The following is a 20384-nucleotide window of genomic DNA, read 5'->3' as shown; positions in this document are numbered from 1 at the left end:
AGCCAGGAAGAGAGGCCGAATCATGAGGAGCGTCCCAGGGAGTGTGGTAGGAAGAGAGGGGGCCAGAGAAGGGAGCTCTCTTCCACAGAGGCAGAAGGAAAAGAAGTGGAGAATTTTTGCTGTGCAATTTACAGCAAGATGACTAACATCATACTTCTGAGATTGTACTGGAACTGCCTCAACCCATGATGGATTTATCACCAGTATAATCTCAGAAGCTTCCAAATGGACAACTTACATTAAGGAAGAAGTAGAGGAAATATCTAAGAATCATTAGAATAAGATGTGTAGAGATAATATTTAATTATCGCTAAATAACATTGTGTCAGTCATTCTCTCTAGATATACTTTTCTTAAATCTGGTGATTTAATATTTCTAATTACATTTTAAAATAAAAATTCTAGTTATTTTAATGTTTAGCAAAACAAGCCAGGTACAAAAAAGGTAAATACTGAATGATCTCACTTATGCATGAAATCTAAAATGTCTAATTCATAGAAACAGAGTAAAATGGTGGTTATCAGAAGCAGGAGATTGGTGGGAGAGAGAGATATTGATCAAAGAATTCGAAATTTCAGTTAGGAGGAATGCATTCAAGAGTCCTTTGTACCTCAAGTCGACTGTGATTAATGACAACACACTGTATACTTGGAAATTGCTAACAGTGAGTTTCAAGTGTTCTTAAAATACTTAACACACACACACACACACACACACACACACACACACACAGAGCTTCCAAATGGACAACTTACATTAAAAAAAAAGTAGAAGAAATATTTTTAATTAATTAATTAATTAATTTTAATTAGGTGTATATGACAACAGAATGCATTTTGATTCATTGTACACAATTGCAGCACAACTTTTCTTTTCTCTGGTTGTACATGATGTAGCATCGCACCATATGTGCAGTCATCCATGTACACAGGGTAATGACGTCCGTTTCATTCCACCATCTTTCCTGCTCCCATGCACCTTCCCCTCTCCACCCTCCCCTCTGCCCAATCCAAAGTTCCTCCATTGTCCCATGACAACTTCTCTCATTATAGATTAGTATCCACTAATCAGAGAAAACATTCTTCGGCCTTCGGTTTTTGAGGATTGGCTTACTTCGCTTAGCATGATATTCTCCAACTCCATCCATTTACCTGCAAATGCCATGATTTTATTCTCTTTTAATTCTGAGTAATATTCCATTCTGTATATATACCACAGTTTCTTTATCCACTCATCTGTTGAAGAGCATCTAGGTTGCTTCCACAGTTTAGCTATTGTGAATTGAGCTGCTATAAACATTGATGTGGCTGCATTACTATAGTATACTGATTTTAAGCTCTTTAGGTATAAACTAAGGAGTGAGATAGCTGGATCAAATGGTGGGTCCATTCCAAGTTTTCTAAGGAATCTCCATACTGCTTTCCAGATTAGTTGTACTAATTTGCAGACCCACCAGCAACGCATGAGTGTGCTTTTGCCACTACATCCTTGCCAACATTTATTGTTGTCTGTCTTCATAATGGCTGCCATTCTGACTGGCGTGAGATGAAATCTTAAAGTAGTTTTGATTTGCACTTCTCTAATTACTAGAGATGTTGAACACTTTTTCATATATTTGTTGATTGAACATGTATCTTCTTCTAGTAGAGGAAATATTTAAGAATCATTAGAAAAAGATGTGTAGAGAAAATATTTAATGTACTTCACATACACACAGGTATGTGAAGTAAGGCATCTGTTGATTAGCTTGATTTAGCTATTTCACAGTTTATACACATATCAAAGCATTATGTTGTATACCACAACTATATATTTTTACTTGTCATTTAAAAATTAATAAAAAATCAGAATTTTTTTTAAAAGTCATGGTTTATGGAACAGTCTAAGAGCAAAGAGCTACTTTTCATTCCCAAAACATAAACACTGATGTAAAACCTGGAGCACAAACTAAAGCAATACAAACGTCTGGGTCACCAGTTGCCTGTCCCTGTATTTACTAGTTTAACCACTAATTTCAATCTGACCTTCTCCCAGGCTGGAGCGGGATGTCCTGCCAGCCTGCTGGACACCTAGGCTACAGCTCCACAGAGCCTGTGACAGCGGGGCCCTGGAGTCAGAGGGCAGCACCCCTGAGGGTCTCACCAGCCAGGAAGACGGGACACCTGGCAACTAGCTTTGCCTCTCATTTCTCATCCCTTTGACTTGCTTTTTTCCCCAGAATGCTGACTACTTCAGCAATTTCCTGTCCCTTCCAAGTGTCACACAGAGTCTTCACTGTTTCTCATCTATTAATGTTTAACAAATTCAACTTAAATTTCAGCCTATGTGCAACCACCCACCCCAATTTTTTTTCATGTGGTACTGAGGATCAAAGCCGTCGGTGTTCTACCACTGAGCTAACTCCTTAGCCTCCCTTTTTATTACTTTTATTTTTATTCTGTGCTAGGTTATCCAGGTGGGCCTCAAAGTTGTGATCGTCCTACCTCAGCCACCCAAGTCGCCGGGAGTCTAGGCTTGTGCCACCGTAACCGGATTCTCCACACAAACTTCTAAAAGGGAGTTACAGAACAGATTCCCAATGAGAGCTCCTCTTCTCAGATTCTCTGGATATGAGGACAGCATAACAAAGAGATCAGTGGGCGTTTCACGGACAGCTCTGGCCACCCAACTTCTCCTTTGGCACTTAGTGTCTAGCCAGGAATTTCTCCACTACTGAGCAGGACAGATTTCAAAAAGCTGTTCATAAATCCATTTGTTCAAAAGTGAGGCTAATCAAGTAAAATGTGCATGGACAGACCAGCACACCATGGGCTTCCTGGGTTCAATCCCAGCTCTGCCACTTTACCTGTGACCCGGCTACCTGACCTCTCTGTGCCTCAATCTCATCTCCCTTTTGTGAAAATTTAAATTATCATATATTTAGAATAGCACCTGGCACGCAAAGGGGTTTAATAACTCTCGACACTATTAGCTCTGTGAAAACTTCCATTTCCCCAAAGAGCTGTTATGTAGGAATGACATCAGTTCTAACTCTCTTAAAAATATGTTTCAATGTTGTTTCCTTATTTTCACCACATTTAATAATAAGAGCATAAGTCTTAGAAACTATGGACATTTTCATAAACCTAAATTAGAATCTTGATATATGAATAATGAAAATATCTTTCATTTTTTTTTGTAGTAGTAGATGGACAGAATGCCTTTATTTTATTTGTTTTTTATTTTTTTGTGTGGTGCTGAGGATTGAACCCAGCACCTCACGCATGCCAGGCAAGCACTCTGCCACTGAGTCCCAGCCCCAGCCCCTGAAAATATCTTTTCTATAAAATGGAATAGGTATCATGGGGCTTTTTTTTAAGCTTGTTCTTTTCATCTTGTTTGCTTTAAAAAAAAAAAAAAAAAAGCAAAACCCCCCAAAACACAACTTAGACTATGAATAAGGGCAAAGCTAGCTACAATGGCCACAGGTGACTACTCACACCGCCTGTTTGTTGGGGGGCAGAGATGACGCATTTAAACCCTGGTGCATGGTACTGTACTGCTTGAAAATACATAAAATAAAACAGATGTTCCTCTTTTTTAAAAAAGTACATTTACTCTATAAGGCCAAAGGAGTGCTTGGCAAATAAATAGGTGGCCAATGAACGGCTGTTGGGTGAGCAAAGGCCAAGTGCTTTGGTCAACACTCTCTCTATATTATCTCCAATATTTAAACAAACTCAAAAATGATAATACTAGTACCTGCACTCCATAGATAAGGAAACTGGCCCCAACCGGCTGAATGAGCCACCCAAGAGGCAGAGCTTGACCAGAAGCCAGACCTCCAGTTCTCAAGCCTGCTTTTCCAGGACCCCAGGACAGGCAGCCAGGGCTCTGGAACTCTGGGGTGGTGTGCTGACTCCAGGGGGCAGGCCAAGGTCAGGGGGCAGACCTGCTCTCTTACCACCCAGTGACACACCGGGACCTCTGCCCGCCTGGAGTGAAGCAGCAGCACAAGCCCTCACCTCTGACTGGAGTGAGAGGAAGACCATGTCCACTGGCCTAGCTGAGATGGCTCTGAGGTCAGCTGGGGAGGGAGTCCAGCCAAGGGCCACTGACACTGAGGCCAGGACCGTGTCAGTAGTAAACGGTGTTTTCATTTTCCTGTGTAGTTTTAAAAATCAATTCTCTTTTAAATGTTTCAGGCAATTCAGCAAGGTGTCTTTTAAATGTAAAGTGTCCTCTAACCTCACCACATGGGGTTAATACTGTGCTGTGTACCCTTTCAGTTTTTCCTGTGATAGTGTGACATTTGTTTAACGCACAGAGCAGAGCTCCTTCTGAAAGCCCCAGCACGTGCCCCACAGATCTGTCTCTGTCCAAATGTAAACCCACACCAGGTGCTTGCAGCCTTGATGTCCATTTGTGAAATGAGAACAAGGTCAGCACCATCCATCACCTGTGTCTTAGCCCAAATCAGGCGTTTGTGTTTAAAACAAAATGACCTCTCCTTTGGGCTCTGGGGGATATTCTCTATTTCAAAATTGGAGTTCACAATTGTTTCTACAGTTCTCCCTGCTAACATCTACACAGAAGCTATAAAAAGTGAAGGCGAACTATGAATATTTATACTTATTTAAAATGCCCTTTTACATACTCACTTGCAAACACCCAAGCTCTTGGCTTGTTAAAGGCATGCTGACGCATGTCTGATGTAAAATTTTGGCTGCTGGAGATCCACTCGGGGCTTGATTTTAGAGCTAGAGCTTCCTACAATATCCAGTACATACCAAACCAATCTTTGGATAAATGAAATAAGGAATTGCAAGTGTTTCAACTTTGTTGAAGTAAACATCTTGCTATTTTCCTCTACTGTCCTTGCAAATCACTGTGTAATTAACGACAGGTGGTGCTCCTGAGTGTCCTGGCATGCCCAGGGGAGGCGGGGAACTCTGCTGAGGAGGCCAGACCAGCCTGGGCACCAGGCCGCTCTGCAGGAAGCATGGGGCAAACCAGAGGCGGGCAACTGACCTGCAGGAGGCAGAGCACTCTGGATCCCAGGTTCTGGGTTCAAGAAGCCACAGCTAACTAGCATAAACTTAAAGTTGGCATGAAGCAGGATGGTGGTGGGCATTGAACCAGCCCACTCTGAAAGTACTGACAGCGGTGCCAGGCGCGCGGTGCCGGGTGTGGCCCGTGTTCGCAGATGTTGGGCGCCATGGTAGTGCACTGAATTTCCTCACTTGGTTGCCATTGTGTGCAGGGAACACAAAGAGAAGGTTCCTTCCAACCGCTGGGCATCGTCAAACACTGGCTGGGCTCTTCACTTACACTGTGCTGTTTAACCCTTACAACATCTTGGTGAGGGAGGTGGTCTCAGCCCCGTTCTCCAGATAAGAAAACTGGGACTCAAATGATTTTTGTTCAATATCACAGCATTTAGAAAGTTTCGCTCTAGGGGCAAGAAAGGGGAAGGACGTCGGCCAAAATTCATTGTCCTAAAATTGTGAACATGCACAAATCTGTAACAACAAATCCCACCATTATGTGCAACTATAAAGAACCCATAAAAATATGTGGGGAAAAAAGTCCTCTCTCTGGAGAAAAGGGTACTGTCTTAGCCAAGCTGCTATAACAGAATTTTGCAGCCTGGATGGTTTATGAACAACCTAAATTTATTCTCAGTTTTGGAGACTGGAAAGCATAAGATTAAGACTCAGAACCCTCTGGGTCCTTTAATAAGGGCACTGTGTAGTCCTGAGGCCTCCCCTGATGGTCAAGTCACCTCCCAGAGGTCCACTGCTGAATTCCATCTCAGAGGGGTTGTTCTAGGCAGGAGTGGGGGCGGTGAACATGCTCTCTTCACAAGGTGTGCTACAGGTGTTAGGTGCCTCGCCAGCTGTGTGCTAACCCAGTCTGACACACGTACGCCAAGTGAACTCTAAATACTTACGATACCCAGTGTTGGTGAGGATGTGCTTGAAACCACTCCCATTCAATTGGTAATAGCTCTGAAAAACAGGTCTGTGTAATGCCTTTTACCCTAGAGCATTAATGTTAAGAACTTACCCTACATGTCTTTGTGGACAAATATGTCAAGATAAAAAGACCCTAATATTCTCTCCAATGTTGTTTATAATACCAAATGTAATGCCAACATAAAAGTCTGCCCGTTGGGAGCTAAGCAAATTGTGCTGCATCGATAATGAGCTGTTGGGGCTGGGTTGGGGCTCAGTGGCAGAGTGCTTGCCTACCATGTGTGAGGCACTGGGTTCAATTCTCAGCACCGCGTATAAATGAATAAAACAAAGGCCCATTGACAACTAAAAAAATAAAGGATAATAATATTATGAGATGTGATGCCGCCTTTAAAGGAAAGAGGGAGCTAGACAGGATCGACATCTGTGTGCAATGGTAATTTCCTGTCAAGGATCAGAAACTCCTTATGGGCAGAGGCAACCAACGGTGGCTTCTGAGAGAAAAGGAGACCAGATCTGTGTCAGATGAAAAGTGGAATTGTTCGGCTGGGCTGAGAAGAGGAAGGACCTCCAGGTGACGTCACCACCCACTGGGGACTGAAGACCCCTGTTTGGGACCCTGCACCCCTGCCCTCTAGTGTCCAGCGGGGGAGGGAGGTGCCCAGAGCTGGCTCTCTCTCTCTCTCTCTCTCTCTCTCACACACACACACACACACGCACACACACACGCCCCAGCTTGACAGTGAAGAGGGACATTCCCCACGAGAACACAAAGCAGCCTTGGGGAGAGAGCCCCAGGTCTCAGGTTCCCACCTCTGGCTTTGGCTAAGGAACACTGTCGTTTCATTGAGTCTGACAAATTAGGAATGTGGGGCTGAACAGGAGAGAGCTGGCCCGCAGATCAGGTTCAGTCCGGATCAGTTCTGCTTTCTTTCTTAGAGATAAGTTTCTCAAGGACCTGGGCTCAAAATTACCTGGATGTCAACCACACAAAGTAGAAACTAAGCACAAAGCACTGTATTCACAGACAGCGAACACTCGACAAATGAATTTTTTTAATCTGTTTTCTTTGTTCACAGGTTGTTTTTATGAGGAGGCTAATTGTTCAAGTGAATGACGTCCTGGGGAAAGGTACCACTTTTCAGACTTACTTGATTTTTTTTTTAAGAGAGAGAAAGAGAGAGGAGGGAGAGAGGAGAGAGGGAGAGAGAGAGAGAGAGAGAGAGAGAGAGAGAGAGAGAGAGAGAGAGAGAGAGGAGAATTTTTTAATAGTTTTTTTTTTTTTTTTAATTTTCGGCAGACACAACATCTTTGTTTGTATGTGGTGCTGAGGATCGAACCCAGGCTGCACGCATGCCAGGTGAGCGCGCTACCGCTTGAGCCACATCCCCAGCCCCCAGACTGACTTGATTTTTATTTGAGCTATATATAAAATAACATTTGAAAAATAGATTTGTGTCCAGAAAGAAAAAGATTTGAAACCATGGCTTCAGAAGCTAGCTGGTATGCCTCAACAATCTTCTACACCTGAGAAGATGACATGAATGGGAGCGTCCAGCCATCTGGGTCTCTCCCAGCTCCAAAAGAACTCCCCCCAGATGTAGCTGAGAGGAAAACAAAGACCATGCTTGCACTGATGCGGGAACTGTGTCATATTTATTAATAAAGAACTTTCTAAGGAAAGATTAGCACCAAGATGTTTAAGAAGAGCTTGGGGTCCCAGCACCTCCCCTACAGAGCCCACCTCTGGGGGAGCAGCATGCAAAGACGGGCTGAGCCCAGCTGTCACTACCTGGTGCAGGCAGAGTGCCTTAGACTAGTTACAGAAGCTCTCCCAGCCCCAGGGCCTCCCAGAGAACAATACCTGTTTCAAGGGTCTGTTGGAAGCACAGGCCGCATTACAGTGCCCAGCACAGAGGAGGTGTCAGAAATGGTCACTATCAATAGACAAGTCATGTAACCAAGAGGCCAACTTTCTTATGTGTAAAAGGAAGACAATGGTTTCTATGAGAGAAGAGACACGGAAAGAATTTCTGAGACTTAAAATTCTCTAAAGAGGGCTGGGGCTGGGGCTGGGACTCAGAGGAAGAGCGCCCACCTCACATGCGTGAGGCACTGGGTTCAATCCTCAGCACCACATAAAAATAAATAAAGATCTATTAAAAAAAATCTCTAAAGAGTTCAGATTACTATCAACGAAGATGTAAAGCGCTGAAAGTGAACGTAACACAGAAGTGTGTGGCCCCTGCCTCTGCAAACCCAGGGGGCGGGCTGCTGGGGGCGGGGCAGCCACTAAAGATGGTGTGGGGGTCTCATTGCGAAGGTAGAGGATGAGGGGCTGACTTCTGTTGTAGAGGAATTGTTCTGACTGCAAAAGGTCCAAGGCAAGGGTAGAGGCAGGGAGACCAGAGCAAAGCTGATACAGGGATCCCAGGGGCAGAATTGGTGCAAAAGCCCAATTAGAAAGAGCTCAAGAGGAAACGGCACAGCCGTGAGATCAGCACAAGCCTCAAGGGCATAACTGGAAACACAGAAGTCAGTCTGGGGCCGTGGAAGCTCACTCCCGGCCAGCACCACCACACCCCGGCCAGCCGAGGCTCCTGGCTTGATTGGTGGGGGCATGGTGGGGCACTCACTAACTTGGGCCCCCAGGAGGAGGTGAGGGTTTGCAAGCAAAGAAAAGGAGACTGTGCTTGTCATCTCAGCATGAGATGGCAGGGAAACCGTCCCAGCTCCCCGCACCTGGCAGTGCCCCACAGAGCTGCCAGGACGGCCTCTCCCCAGGCAAATGTTCCCAGGTGGCCTTCCTGCCTAAAAACCCCAGTGCTCGCCCAGGCCCACAGGGTAGCCCTGGTGCGTCCTTCCAGGCCCCCTTTCCCATCCCTGGAGCAGCTCCCTGACTGCAAAGCCCATCTCCAACCACCGCACTCCTCCTGTCCTTCACAGCCCACACGGAACAACGTCTGTGAGATCACGTCCCCTCCCTGGGCCTTCCTCCTCTGCAGACTCCAAGCTCCCTGCACACAGTTCCATTCAGCCTGCACACAGAAATATGATCACGACCCTGTCAGACTGAGAGACGGGCCTGCCGAGGACCAACTAGGAGCTTTGGAATTGGATTAACCTGGGTTAAAATGTAAGCACTTGCTGGCCATACGCAGCTTCAAGCAGGTTATTTCATTTCTCTACTCTGTTTTTGGCAAAGATAATAATGCCTATCTTATAGTATTGGTGTCAGGATTAAATGAGATGATTTAAGTAAGTCACCCAACATCGGACCTGGCTCCCGACAGGTCTCCAAAACGAGTTAGTTCCTTCCAGACCTCACGCTCCTCCGGGGCATAAAACATTTTATGTACTTTAAGATGCCCAGCAGTGAACTGACCCCTGACGCCGCATACAATGGGTGCCTGACAGCTGTGAAGGGGAATGAATTCTCTGGAACATTGGTTTCTGCATTTTACAAGTACCTCCACTCCCAGGTCGAGACAGCAGTTTTAAAGTGGACTGTGCTGCCTTCCTCAGCTGGGGCTGTTCCCAGGCCAGTCACCTCCAAAAGAGCCCGGTTGTTGGTCTCTAAGCAGCACACATCCGTCCTCTTCCGGAAGACTTGCTCCTCGCTCTGGAACTTCCGTCAAGGGCTGCACTCCTTGTTTCCCTCTCAGCAGTTCCCCCACTCCCGGCCTTGCTTGCTCTCTCTTCCTCTGCCATTCTTCACCACGCTCTTCCTGGCCTGCCTGAGCTGGGGACTGCACAGCCTTCTCCTGACCTCCCCAGGGCAGCCGGGGCCTCTGGCCTGCCAACTGCGCTCCAACAAGAAGTGCTGCCTGGAGCTGCTGCGTTTTTGAGACAAGGTCTCACTAAGTTGCTGAGGCTGGCCTCCAACTTGTGATCCTCTGTCTTAGCCTCCCAAATCACTGGGATTGCAGGTGGGCACCACCACGCCCAGCCTCAGGCCTGTTTGTGGCAGTTAGCTAGGGGACTTTGAGCAGGTGGTGTTCTTCCAAACACAAAGTGATCCTGTGTTCAGTTCTAGAACACTGACGTTTGCTCACTTGTTCTCCACCTCGTCCAGTATCCAATGGAGCAGTGGGCCGAGCACAGACGCAGGAGTCACCCTGTGTCCCAGCTCTGCATCTTCTTCGTCACATCTTCCATGTGTTTAAATTTTCCAAAGCCCAGTTTCTGCATTTGTAAACGGAGACGCCCATACCTGTCATGGGTCAGCTGAAACGTGTGTATCCATCGCCTATCAGTGCTCAGCAAATCAGCCCCAAATTTAGCAGCTTACAACAGCAATTGTTGTCCATTAGCTCTCGTGGGTCTTGGGGACGAGGGATTTGAGAGCAGCTGAGCTGGGCGACTCTGGTCTGGGGCCTCTTGTGAGATGGCAGTCACACGGTGGTCAGGGCTGGGTCAGTTTCAAGGATCCTTCATTCCCACGTTGGTAGCTGGGCCAGGAACACAAACAGGTGGAGCAGGGGCTGGAGCAGCCAGGGTTCCCTGGGTGTCCCTGTACCCACCCACTATGGGGCCTAACAGCCCGTCCCCCACTGCCACCCCACACAGTCTTCAGGTCTCTGGATTTCTAATATGGCAGCTCAAGACTGAAGGCACAAGGGGTCAGGGAGAGACGCTGCAACTGTGACTGCATCCCCTGGTGGAGCTCGTCAAGGGGAGAATTAATTAGACTCTTCCTTATTTTGGAAGAGTGCCCAAAAATGTGGACGTGCTTTAAAAAACACCATAGTATTGTGACGTGCCTGCACCCCAAAGGTAGTGGGAATTCTCATTTTTTGAAAATATATCAAATGATTTAAATAACAGAGAAATGTCTCTGGTTCCTACCATTCCCACCAAGGTGAAAGTATTTACCACTTTAGGCAAAAGATACAAAGAACGAAAGGAGAGGCAAGAACAGTAATAGTGGACATTTACGATCACGTGCTATATGCCCCGCTCCGTGTCCTGCTTTATGTACACCAGCGGCAGGACCCAGGGAGGCTCTGCACTAACCTCTGGTATGCAGGACTTCAGAGTCCACAGTGTGAATTGTCCAGGGTTAGAGAGCTAGGAAAGGCTGACCCCAGGGACTGTGGGCACAGCCACCCCCCCCCACTGAGACCGTCTCAGCCGGGGTCCGTGGCTGAGGGACCTTTGACATGATGCGTCCCCCTCGTGGCTACTCAAATTGAGAGGCAGGGTATCTGAGGGAGCAAGGGGAGTGGAACCTGAGAATTCAGGAGACTCTTAAACCCAGAGGTAGAAGTGTCCGACTGTGGCTGACGGCAAGGGGCCAGAGGAAGTGAGGCCCGCTGGACAACCAGGCAGCGGGAGGCTGGCCCTATGGCCACTTCTCCGCCTCTCCTTCGCAGGGAAGGCCTGTGAAGGGCCTCCGGCCGGTCCCTTTGCCTCCCCTGTGCCAGCTTGGCTATCTCAGGCTGGGACAGCCCAGCGCTTCTCCCACTAGCCACCCATGCGATTCATTCCTCCCAGCCCCACCAGGGGTGAGGAGCTGAGGAGAGGAGCGCAGTCCCCTGCAGGGTCTACAGAGCATTTCCTCGTCCAGACCCAGGAGCCGGGTCCACAGAGATGCTGTGTCCCTCCTGTGGCTCCTGAGAATGAGAACAATTCTTGCGGTGGGCCCCAGGAGGTCCGCTGGCCTCCTCCAGGGTCACAGTCCTGGGATGCTTCTGACTCCCCTCCCATGTCTCCACCACCATCTCCATCTTTTCCTCTCCATTCCCGTCTGAACCCTTTTTAGACTCTAGCTGCCTTCACAGTACTTTCCCCATGCAACGTGACCTTCAAGGACTCCCCGTTCAATCTCTCGAAAGTCAGTCATTCAAAACATACTTACGAAGCAAGTGCTGTGCGCCAGGTGTGGCTTAAGTTGTGGGGACTGAGCAGAGAACATGGCAGGAAAAGTCCCTGGCTTTCCTGAGCTTATTTTCTAGGGAGTTTTTACAGAAGGAGAATTTACACTTCACCAAAAAATAGTGGTTAGGGGCAATGTAAGAGGAACGTACTCAAAATAATGTCAGGAAATTTCCCTTCCACATCTCATTGAAAACACAACCTGCCCAGGTTCGTGAGCTTGGTGGAAGTGAGATGATGCCCTTAGTACGAGTGGATGGCTGTAGGCAGTCACCTGAGCTCCGCATGTGATGATGCAACCCTTTCTGGAGTTACCTGTGCAGTCTGGGGATTCACCTGTTCAGACCTTATCTGCCGGGTGTGCCGGCGGCGTCTGTCAGCACTGCCTGCCTGGAGTTTCCAGCCAGAGGACCGAGGTGGGGGAAGTTGCTGCATCCACCCAACATTCTTCCCCTTGCCCTACTAATTCGAGGCTGGCACCACCAGGTTGCAAGTTATGTTCAGACTGTTTCTGGGAACTGCTGCTTGGCCTGTGGTCCTCACGCCCTGCTATATGTCCTGCCGGGTGCAGGTGTAGTGTCACTTTCAATTAAAAATTTGCAGGATAAGAGGAATTGGATAATTTACCTATTAAGTGGGTAAATGATTTTCACATGAAGAACAAGATATTTTAGGGAAAAAAAATAAAAATGTCACATGAATCTCAAAGTTAAAAGCATGTGAAGTCAAGGAAATCTAGTTTTTTCGCTGGCAGCTTTAGGCTTTGCCCCAGTGTTAGGGAGTTGCTTTCTCTCTCCCCCACCTGCTCAGTGAATTGGTCAAAAGGCTCTGGTAAGAGACAAGCACTGTGAGGCTGCCCTGGCCTTCGGTCCCTTTTCCCAGAGCCTCTCCAGGCAGGAGGGAGTGGGGATGCCACCGAGCAGCCTCAGCCAGTGTTGGCATGTTTTCATAAGACAGCCCAACCAGAGGTGCCCTGGAGCAAGGGACAAATCATTTTCTCTCAGAACAACAGCTTCCAGAGTACAGAAGTTCCAAGTCTGCTCAAAAAAAAAATGGCACCACGGACCCAGGTCCTTTCCATTTTCTCTCTGCCAGGCTCAGCTGGTTGACATTTGATCTCACGCTGTGGCTTCAAGGATCTTACACTCACGCAGCGGCCTGAGAGGCAGGAGAAGAGGGCACACTCCTCCTTAAATCCTTTTTGAAGAGTGAAGAGAACCTTTTGCAAAAGATTCCCCAGCAGAGACCTCCCCTCGTTTCTTGCTGCACAGAATTAAGGACAAAATACAGGCAAGACGAATGACTTTCTGTAATGAAGCATCTAATCCAGACTCGTCTGCCCCACGGAGCTCGGGAGGGACCTTTCCCTGAAGTGTGTCCACCAGCACTCAAGCCAATCAGGGCTCTGTTTGCAAGGGAGAGCAGAGCGCAGGGCTGTCAGCAGCCAGGCAGCCAATGGAGTGCGCCCCTCAGCCCTTGGTCTCCCTCGCCCAGGGTCACATGGCCCTGTGGAGAAGTGGGAGCCTCAGAGAGGGAAATAATGCCGGGTGAGTTTCCATTTCTGAAATCAAAGTGCCTTGTGGCATGTTTGTTTTGAATCATCTGGTTTACGCAATATTCCATCAGGCAAATCCAATGGGCTGCTTTCCAAATTTGAAAAGTTTTGTCAACTTGGAAGAAAGGAGCAACCCAGGGCCAGCTGAAGACTGACCTCTTTCACAGAGCAAGTGTGGATGTGCCTGTCCCCTGCTGAATGGCTATGACACCCCTCTCCTGGCACTGGGAGGCTGCTCAGAGGCACAGGATGTGCAAGGTGGGACATGATCACCTGCTCTCCTAGTGACAGACAAGCTGTGGAAGAATGACAGAAGGGCTTGCCCAGGGTCAGATGGCAGAGGCAGGGCAGGAAGGGACCCTGGTGTGCTGTCCTCCGTTTTCACAAAGACTCGGAGCTCCAGATGAGGTCCCCTTGTCAAAGAGCCTTCTCACAATCCCACAAATACCTGCCAGTAACCACAGAGCACAAGAGGAAGGACAAGAGCTTAGTGGGGGACAGAGGGCAAACCCCATCAAGAGGAAGTCACGCTCTACCCAGGTAGGACTGACAACAGGTAGTGTCAGTGTAAAAAGGTGACTTGGGAATGCCCAGAAGAAGAGCTTCCTTGGCCTTCAGGAAGATGTGATAAAACAGATCAGAAACCACCCAATCAGCCAAGCTGCAGGTCCGCAGGAGCTGAGCCACGGTAGGATGCTAAGCAGCCCTCCTTGCAACTGTGGGCTGCTGTTGATAGCTCTAATTAGATTGCATAATTAGAGAGATTTACTACCTAGTTCAAGGGTAAATTTCCATGGGATCCTAATTCCAGGTGTCCCAGAACCATACGTCCTCAATTAACCCCGCTTGGCTCAGCACATGTGGACAGAGGAAAGCTACGGCCCTGTCATGCTTTCTTTCCCGAGATCCCTGTTTTCAGTAGCGCCAGGCCCTGCACCACGCTTGGGAGAGAGGTCTCGGAGCTCTGTGGTTTCCAGCAGTGCTGCAACGTGGCCCTCTAGTCCATGCGGCTGTCTGTGGTGGACTACTAGTCCACTCACTTCCACGGCTCCTCAGCATAAAGATCCCAGGCGCTCCCTATCTAGCCCGATTACAAGTAAGATTGATGATCAGATTCTTCATTAATCTCTCACTTGTCACACTCACCCTGTGATCTTCTGAACGTTACTCAACCTCCCAAAGCCTCACAGGGTTGAATTAATTATTAAATGAGCTATTATATGGAAATCACATGGAAGAAGTATGTAATAATATTTGATGTTCAATAAACGCTAGCTGATATGACTAACAGGATCACAGTATTTTTACTTAATAGTGGGCTCCTAGAAGGGGAGTCCTGCCTTAGGAGTTTGATCAGCCCACAACGCACTCAGCAAATATGTGGCGGGTTGCACTGAAGTCCCCCAGCAGGTGTTGTCTGCACCCTTCAGATGCTGCTTGTCACCTAGACACTTGCTCTGCCTTGGGGTGTGCAAATCACTTAGCCCCAGTGAGCTGTGGTTTCCTGGAAGTACAGGACATCTCATTCACCTCGGTAAAGCCCTCCCCATCTGGCTCATGGTGGGTGCTCAGTAACTCCTCACAGGCTTAAACCGACTATGTTTCTGAATTTTGATAATAAGGAAATCATATGAAATGTGAGCAGGAGCAGGTGGCATGCACATTTACAACCCAGCGACACCACAATGTAGGAGTGGAATGAGAAGTCAGAACCCTCAGGGCAGGAGCTGAGGACGGTGGGACAGGAGTGGGTGGGGTCCTGCAGGCTGGGGCGGGTGGAGACTGTGTGCTCCCTGTGGGCAATGACCATGCTCCTTCTTACTCAGGCTCCTCTCACGGAGTCTGGCAGACACCAGGTGCTCGATTAATGTCAGTTTGAGTGAAGGTACCCCTGCTCAGCCCAGCCCTGGTTCAGATGGGTGCTGTCAGCAGGCCCCGCACCTGGGGACCAAGCTCCCGCCCCCACCCCCATTCCTACCACTGGGCACTCTCTGTCTCTGCCTAGGTCCCCACCTCAGTTTCAACTTAGCAGAATGAGAGTCACACTCTGGCATCCTGTTTGTGGGGGTGGGAAAAGTCCCGAGCAGTTAGTGAACACGTGACCTGAAGCTCTTCCCTGTCATTAAAATTATCGACAGTGAGTTTTGTTTCCCATGGAAACAGAAGAAAATCCTTCTTAGGACTCTCTTGAATGTGTTCTCTTTTCAAACCAGCTCTACTTTAGGAAATAGTGCTCCCATCAGGACCAGGTCTTTGAAGGTCACTAGCAAAGACACTTCTTCAGGAGACAGACCAGACAGAACAGCTAGTCAAACATGTTGGATTGTATTAAAGTGAGAGAGAAGGGAGCGTTCACTTGGTGTCTCCATCCAACATTGACTTTCCAAAGGCTACAGGAGATGGTTTGGACAGCAAATTATAGAAGGTCTAAATAAAAGTGGCTTTACCAATAAGGAGGTTTATTGTTTTGCATAATTTGGAGTCTGGAGGCATAGCAATTTCAGGGTGGTTAACTCACTGACAGAAACATCTGGATCTAGCTCAGCTGTCCTGCAGCTATCCCCACCGTCCCAAGGTCTGCTGGAATTAGAGTCCACCCACTGCTTACCGTCTTCAGAGGCAGAGGCAGAGAAAGTGAATATCTCCCCTTTGTCCAGAATCAGCACAGTCTTCCCGTGATTAAATAATTAGTAGGCAAGGGCAGGCACCACCACTGGCCCAGACCAATGAAGAGTCACTTGTGGTTGGGTAGAGGTCAAAAAACACATGACCCCTCAGCGAAGGTGAAGCCAAGCCCTTGTCCCCAAGTACAGAGAAGTGGCTGGGGTAGGCTGGAGAGCAGGTAGCCTGCAGAGCCGTGGATGCTGGTGCAGGCCTGAGGTGTAGCAAGCCAGGCTCACCGACCTGTCCCCCGGTTGGCCAGGGCCAAGCTGGGTGTGGATGGCTGATCCACACAGCACTGTAGTCCCCAACCCCAGGGCCTCCACGATCAGCTGACCTCAACCTCCTGGGGTACTGGGATTGCAGCCAGGATGAGAAAACAGAAGTGGGGTGGGCCTGAATGGAAGCTCTGACTCCAGAGCAAACCAAAAGCCTCGGTGCTCTCCCTTCCCCTATCAATCTGAGCCTCAAACTTGACTGTATTTGGAGACAAAGCCTTTAAAGAGGTAAGTTGAAACAAGTTGTTAGGGTGGGTTCTGATTTACCCCCATAAGGATGTGTCCTTATAGGAGGAAATGTGGACACCAAAGGAGACACCAGGGTCACACAGGCACAGAGGACAGACCATGTGAGGACGCAGAAGGAAGGTGGCCAAGGAGAGAGCGCTGAGGAGAACCCAGCCCTGAAGACACCTTGATCTTGGACCTGCAGCCTCCAGTACTGTGAGACGAGACCTTTCTGCTGCCGAAGCCGCCCCGTCTGTGGCATTTTGTCATGGCAGCCCTGGCAAATGAATGAGGAGAGGAACAGGGGCACAGCCTCGGGGGCTTCCCTCTGATGTTCCTTCCTCCTGCTCCCCAGGAAGTCCCCAGCACCCTGCCCACCCTCTACATGGCAGGCGGCTTCCCCCAGCTGAGGGGCCTTCCACCCATGAGGAACGCCAACTGGCACTAGATTCCTGGGTAACCAACACGGAGCAGTTCACGGTACAAAAGCCCTTCCTCCTCTGACCCTGCTTCACACCACTGGTACCGGGAATGTGTTGCGGGCTCAGGCAACAGAAGCAACGTTCTCTAGTTAACTGCAGGGTGAGCTTCCACACAAAATCCACTAGAGCGTTTTCCAAGGGCAGGCGGGGTCACTGAAGCATAGCGCCTCTGTGTGACATCCAAGAGAATGGGGCTCCTACCAGTCAGCAAAGGACTGAGCTTCAAATCTGGGCACCTGCCAGATAGAGACCGCATGTCCTCAGGCAGTGTCCTGTCCCGTGACACAGTAATAGCCGTGTGTGCCCCTAATCCAGAGAGGAGAGGGGCTTGCCCAACACTGCTAGGAACCAGGGGTGGAGATGGGAAAAGGGTGTGACGTAGTATCACAAATTTAGTAGCTTAAAACAATTCACATTTATTTTCTTATAGTTGCAGAAGCTAGATATCTGAAAGGGATCTCACTGGGTCAGAATCAGGGAGAGTCAGGGCTGTGTTACCTCACGGAGGTCCTAGTGGAGACCTCACTTCCTCACCTGCTCCAGCTTCTGGAAGCCACCCACACTCCTTGGCTTGTGAATCCTTCCATCTTCAAAGTCAGTAAAGTCTAGTCAGGTCTTTCTAATATTGCATCATTCTGGCCTGACTGTCCTGCGCTCTCTCTCTCTCTCTCTCTCTCTCTCTCTCTCTCACCCTTGTGACATAAGCCAGGATAGTCTCCCATCTTGAGACCATGAATCACATTTGTAAAGCATATTCACATGTTCCAGAGGTGCAAATGTGGACATCTTTGAGAGGCCACTCATTGGGAGGCCATTATTCTGAGAAGAAAAGCCTCAATCTGCTCCAAGAGAGTTATTTCTATTCCACAGAATACACGCACCCCATCCCCAAAGTCTCAATCTACTACAGCATAATTCAAAGTCTCAATTCCATATAAATCTCATCAGTGAAAAGTTCCAACTCTCATCTTCCAAGTCCTCCACGCAGATATGAGGAAGACACTGAGTATGACCCACCATCTTGGAACAAATCCCTTTCTACCTGGGACCTGTGAAACTGAAACTGAGTCATCTGCCCTGAACTTTGGTGATGGGACAGGCATGGGAAACCAGTTATAAACATTCCACCCAAAGGGAACAGAAGGGTCAGCAATCCATCATCTTGAATTCCAGGGGGCAGAGTTCATTCAGCTCCACAGCCCCTGAGGCTCAGGGCTGTCTCTTGGAGACACAATTTCTCTTACACAAAAGGCCCCATAGTGCATTCTGCTATCATGTATAACTAATTAGAACACATTTTTTTAAATTAAAAAACTTAAAAAATTGCTTGAGGTGAATAATTCTACCAGCCTGTTTCTTTCCCATAAAATTCTAAAGAAAATGAATTAGTAATTAAAAGAAGAAAAGAAATATCCAAGCCAAATAGTATCACTGACTCAAACATTTAAAGAAGAATTAATATCTATTCTACACAGTCTTTTCCAGAAAATGAAAGGATGAAATATTTCCCAATTCATTTTAGGAAGCAAGTATAATCTTGATACCCAAACTAGATAAAGCCATTACAAAATAGAGAAAAATCACAAATGTCCCTCAAATGTAGAAGCAAAAATTTTTAACAAAATATTAGCAAATACAGTTAGCAATATACAAAAAAATAATTATAAACTATGACCATGTTTGGATTATTCCACAGATGCAAACCTGGTTCATTATTTGAAAATTAATCAATGAAGTCTATCATTTTAATAGACTAAAAAAATTTAAAAATCACATGATTAAGCCAGTTGATGCAAAAGTTACCAGACAAATTTCAACACTCATGATTTTAAAAACTTCTCAGAAAAATAGCAATAGAGGGGAACTTGCTCAACTTGATAAAGATCATCTATAGTATGCCTAATAGCTAATAACTAAGGGTTGCAGGCCTTCCCCTCAGATTGGAAATAGGGCATTTATTCACCGAAGTACCAGATGTACTATCCAATACAATAAGGCAAGAAAGGGAATTAAAAGGCACTCAGATCAGAAAAGAAGGAAAGCAACTGTCTCTTTTAGAAAAGGACAATGGTTATCAGAAAATCCTGAGCCTGAAAAACAAAAATAACAATTACAACAACAACAACAACAAAAAAACCTAGGCTTGTAGGTAAGTTCAGCAAGATCTTGAAATTCAAGGTAAACATACAAAATCAATTCTGTTTGTGCACACTAGCAATGAACATGTGGACACTGAATTAAAAATAAGATGCCATTACAATTGTAAAAATGAAAAAAGGAAATATACAAGAACTGAATGCAGAAAAGTGAACAATGCCGATCAAAAAACCTAAATAAACGGAGCTGGCAAAGGGCAGACACACTTATAAGTGAAACAGAATGAAGATTACAGAAATAGAGCCACCGGAACACATCAAAATAAAGGTGCGAAAGCAATTCAGTGCAGAAACACAGGCTCTTCAGCAAACAATGCTAGACTAAATAGAAATCCATTGGCACAAAGATGAATCTCTGTCTGGGTCTTACACCTTCACAACAATACACTCCACATGGATCAGACCTAAATGCAAAACTAAAACAACTAATAACACATAGAAAGTCTTTAGGAACTTGGATCTGGTGAAAAGTTCTTAGACTTGATAACAAAGACACAAAGGAAAAATTGACTTCATAAAATTTTATTTATTTAACTTTATGATGTGCTGAGGATGGAACCCAGGACCTCACCACGTAGGCAGCGCTCTACCACTGAGCCACAATCCCAGCCCCATAAATTTTTTTTTAAATTTCCTTTGTTGTAGACCCTGTTAAAAGGATGAAAAGACAAGCTACAGAGTGGGAGAAAATGTTTACAGATCATATATCTAACCAAAGACTGTTTTAAAATAAATTTTTAAAACTCTTGAAATTCTAAACAGTCCAATTGGGAAATGGATAAAAGACATGAACAAACATTTTACCAAAGAGGAAATGCACGTGACAAGGAAATGCTGGCAAAGGGGTTCGGCATTGTTAGAGGCTCCCTAGTGACTAGGACATGCAAATTCAAACCACAAGGGGTGAGTAGGGATGGCTGAGGTAAGAGGTGTGGCCACAGTCAACACCCTTGAGGATGTGAAGAGACTGGGCCACCCACACACTGCTGGTGGGAGTGCGACCACAGACACCCAGGGAGGCATGCAACTTCCACGTGACCCACCTGACCCACCACCTGACCCACCGACTGTGTTCCCAGAGAAATAGACACATTCCCATGAAAACTGTACAAAAATGTGTAAAGCAGTTTATTCATCAGGGTTCCAAACTGGAAACAGCCAGGTGTCCTTCAGCAGGTGAGTGATGAAG

At 47.1% G+C, this 20384-nt stretch overlaps 1 long non-coding RNA gene across 1 annotated transcript in view; it reads right to left on the bottom strand.

Annotated features, from left to right (window-relative positions):
• Positions 1–2492: 2492 nt before the first annotated feature.
• Positions 2493–20384, bottom strand: part of LOC143412256 (uncharacterized) — a 51911-nt gene continuing 34019 nt past the window's right edge. Inside the window, exon 3 of the long non-coding RNA XR_013092947.2 lies at positions 2493–2604. This is a non-coding gene — a long non-coding RNA (uncharacterized LOC143412256). The remainder of the gene's footprint in view (positions 2605–20384) is intronic.

Source organism: Callospermophilus lateralis, chromosome 13 (genome assembly GCF_048772815.1).
Source record: "Callospermophilus lateralis isolate mCalLat2 chromosome 13, mCalLat2.hap1, whole genome shotgun sequence".
Lineage (NCBI taxonomy): Eukaryota > Metazoa > Chordata > Mammalia > Rodentia > Sciuridae > Callospermophilus > Callospermophilus lateralis.
Note: the sequence above shows the minus strand (reverse complement) of the source record. Positions and strands in the feature narration are given on the sequence as shown.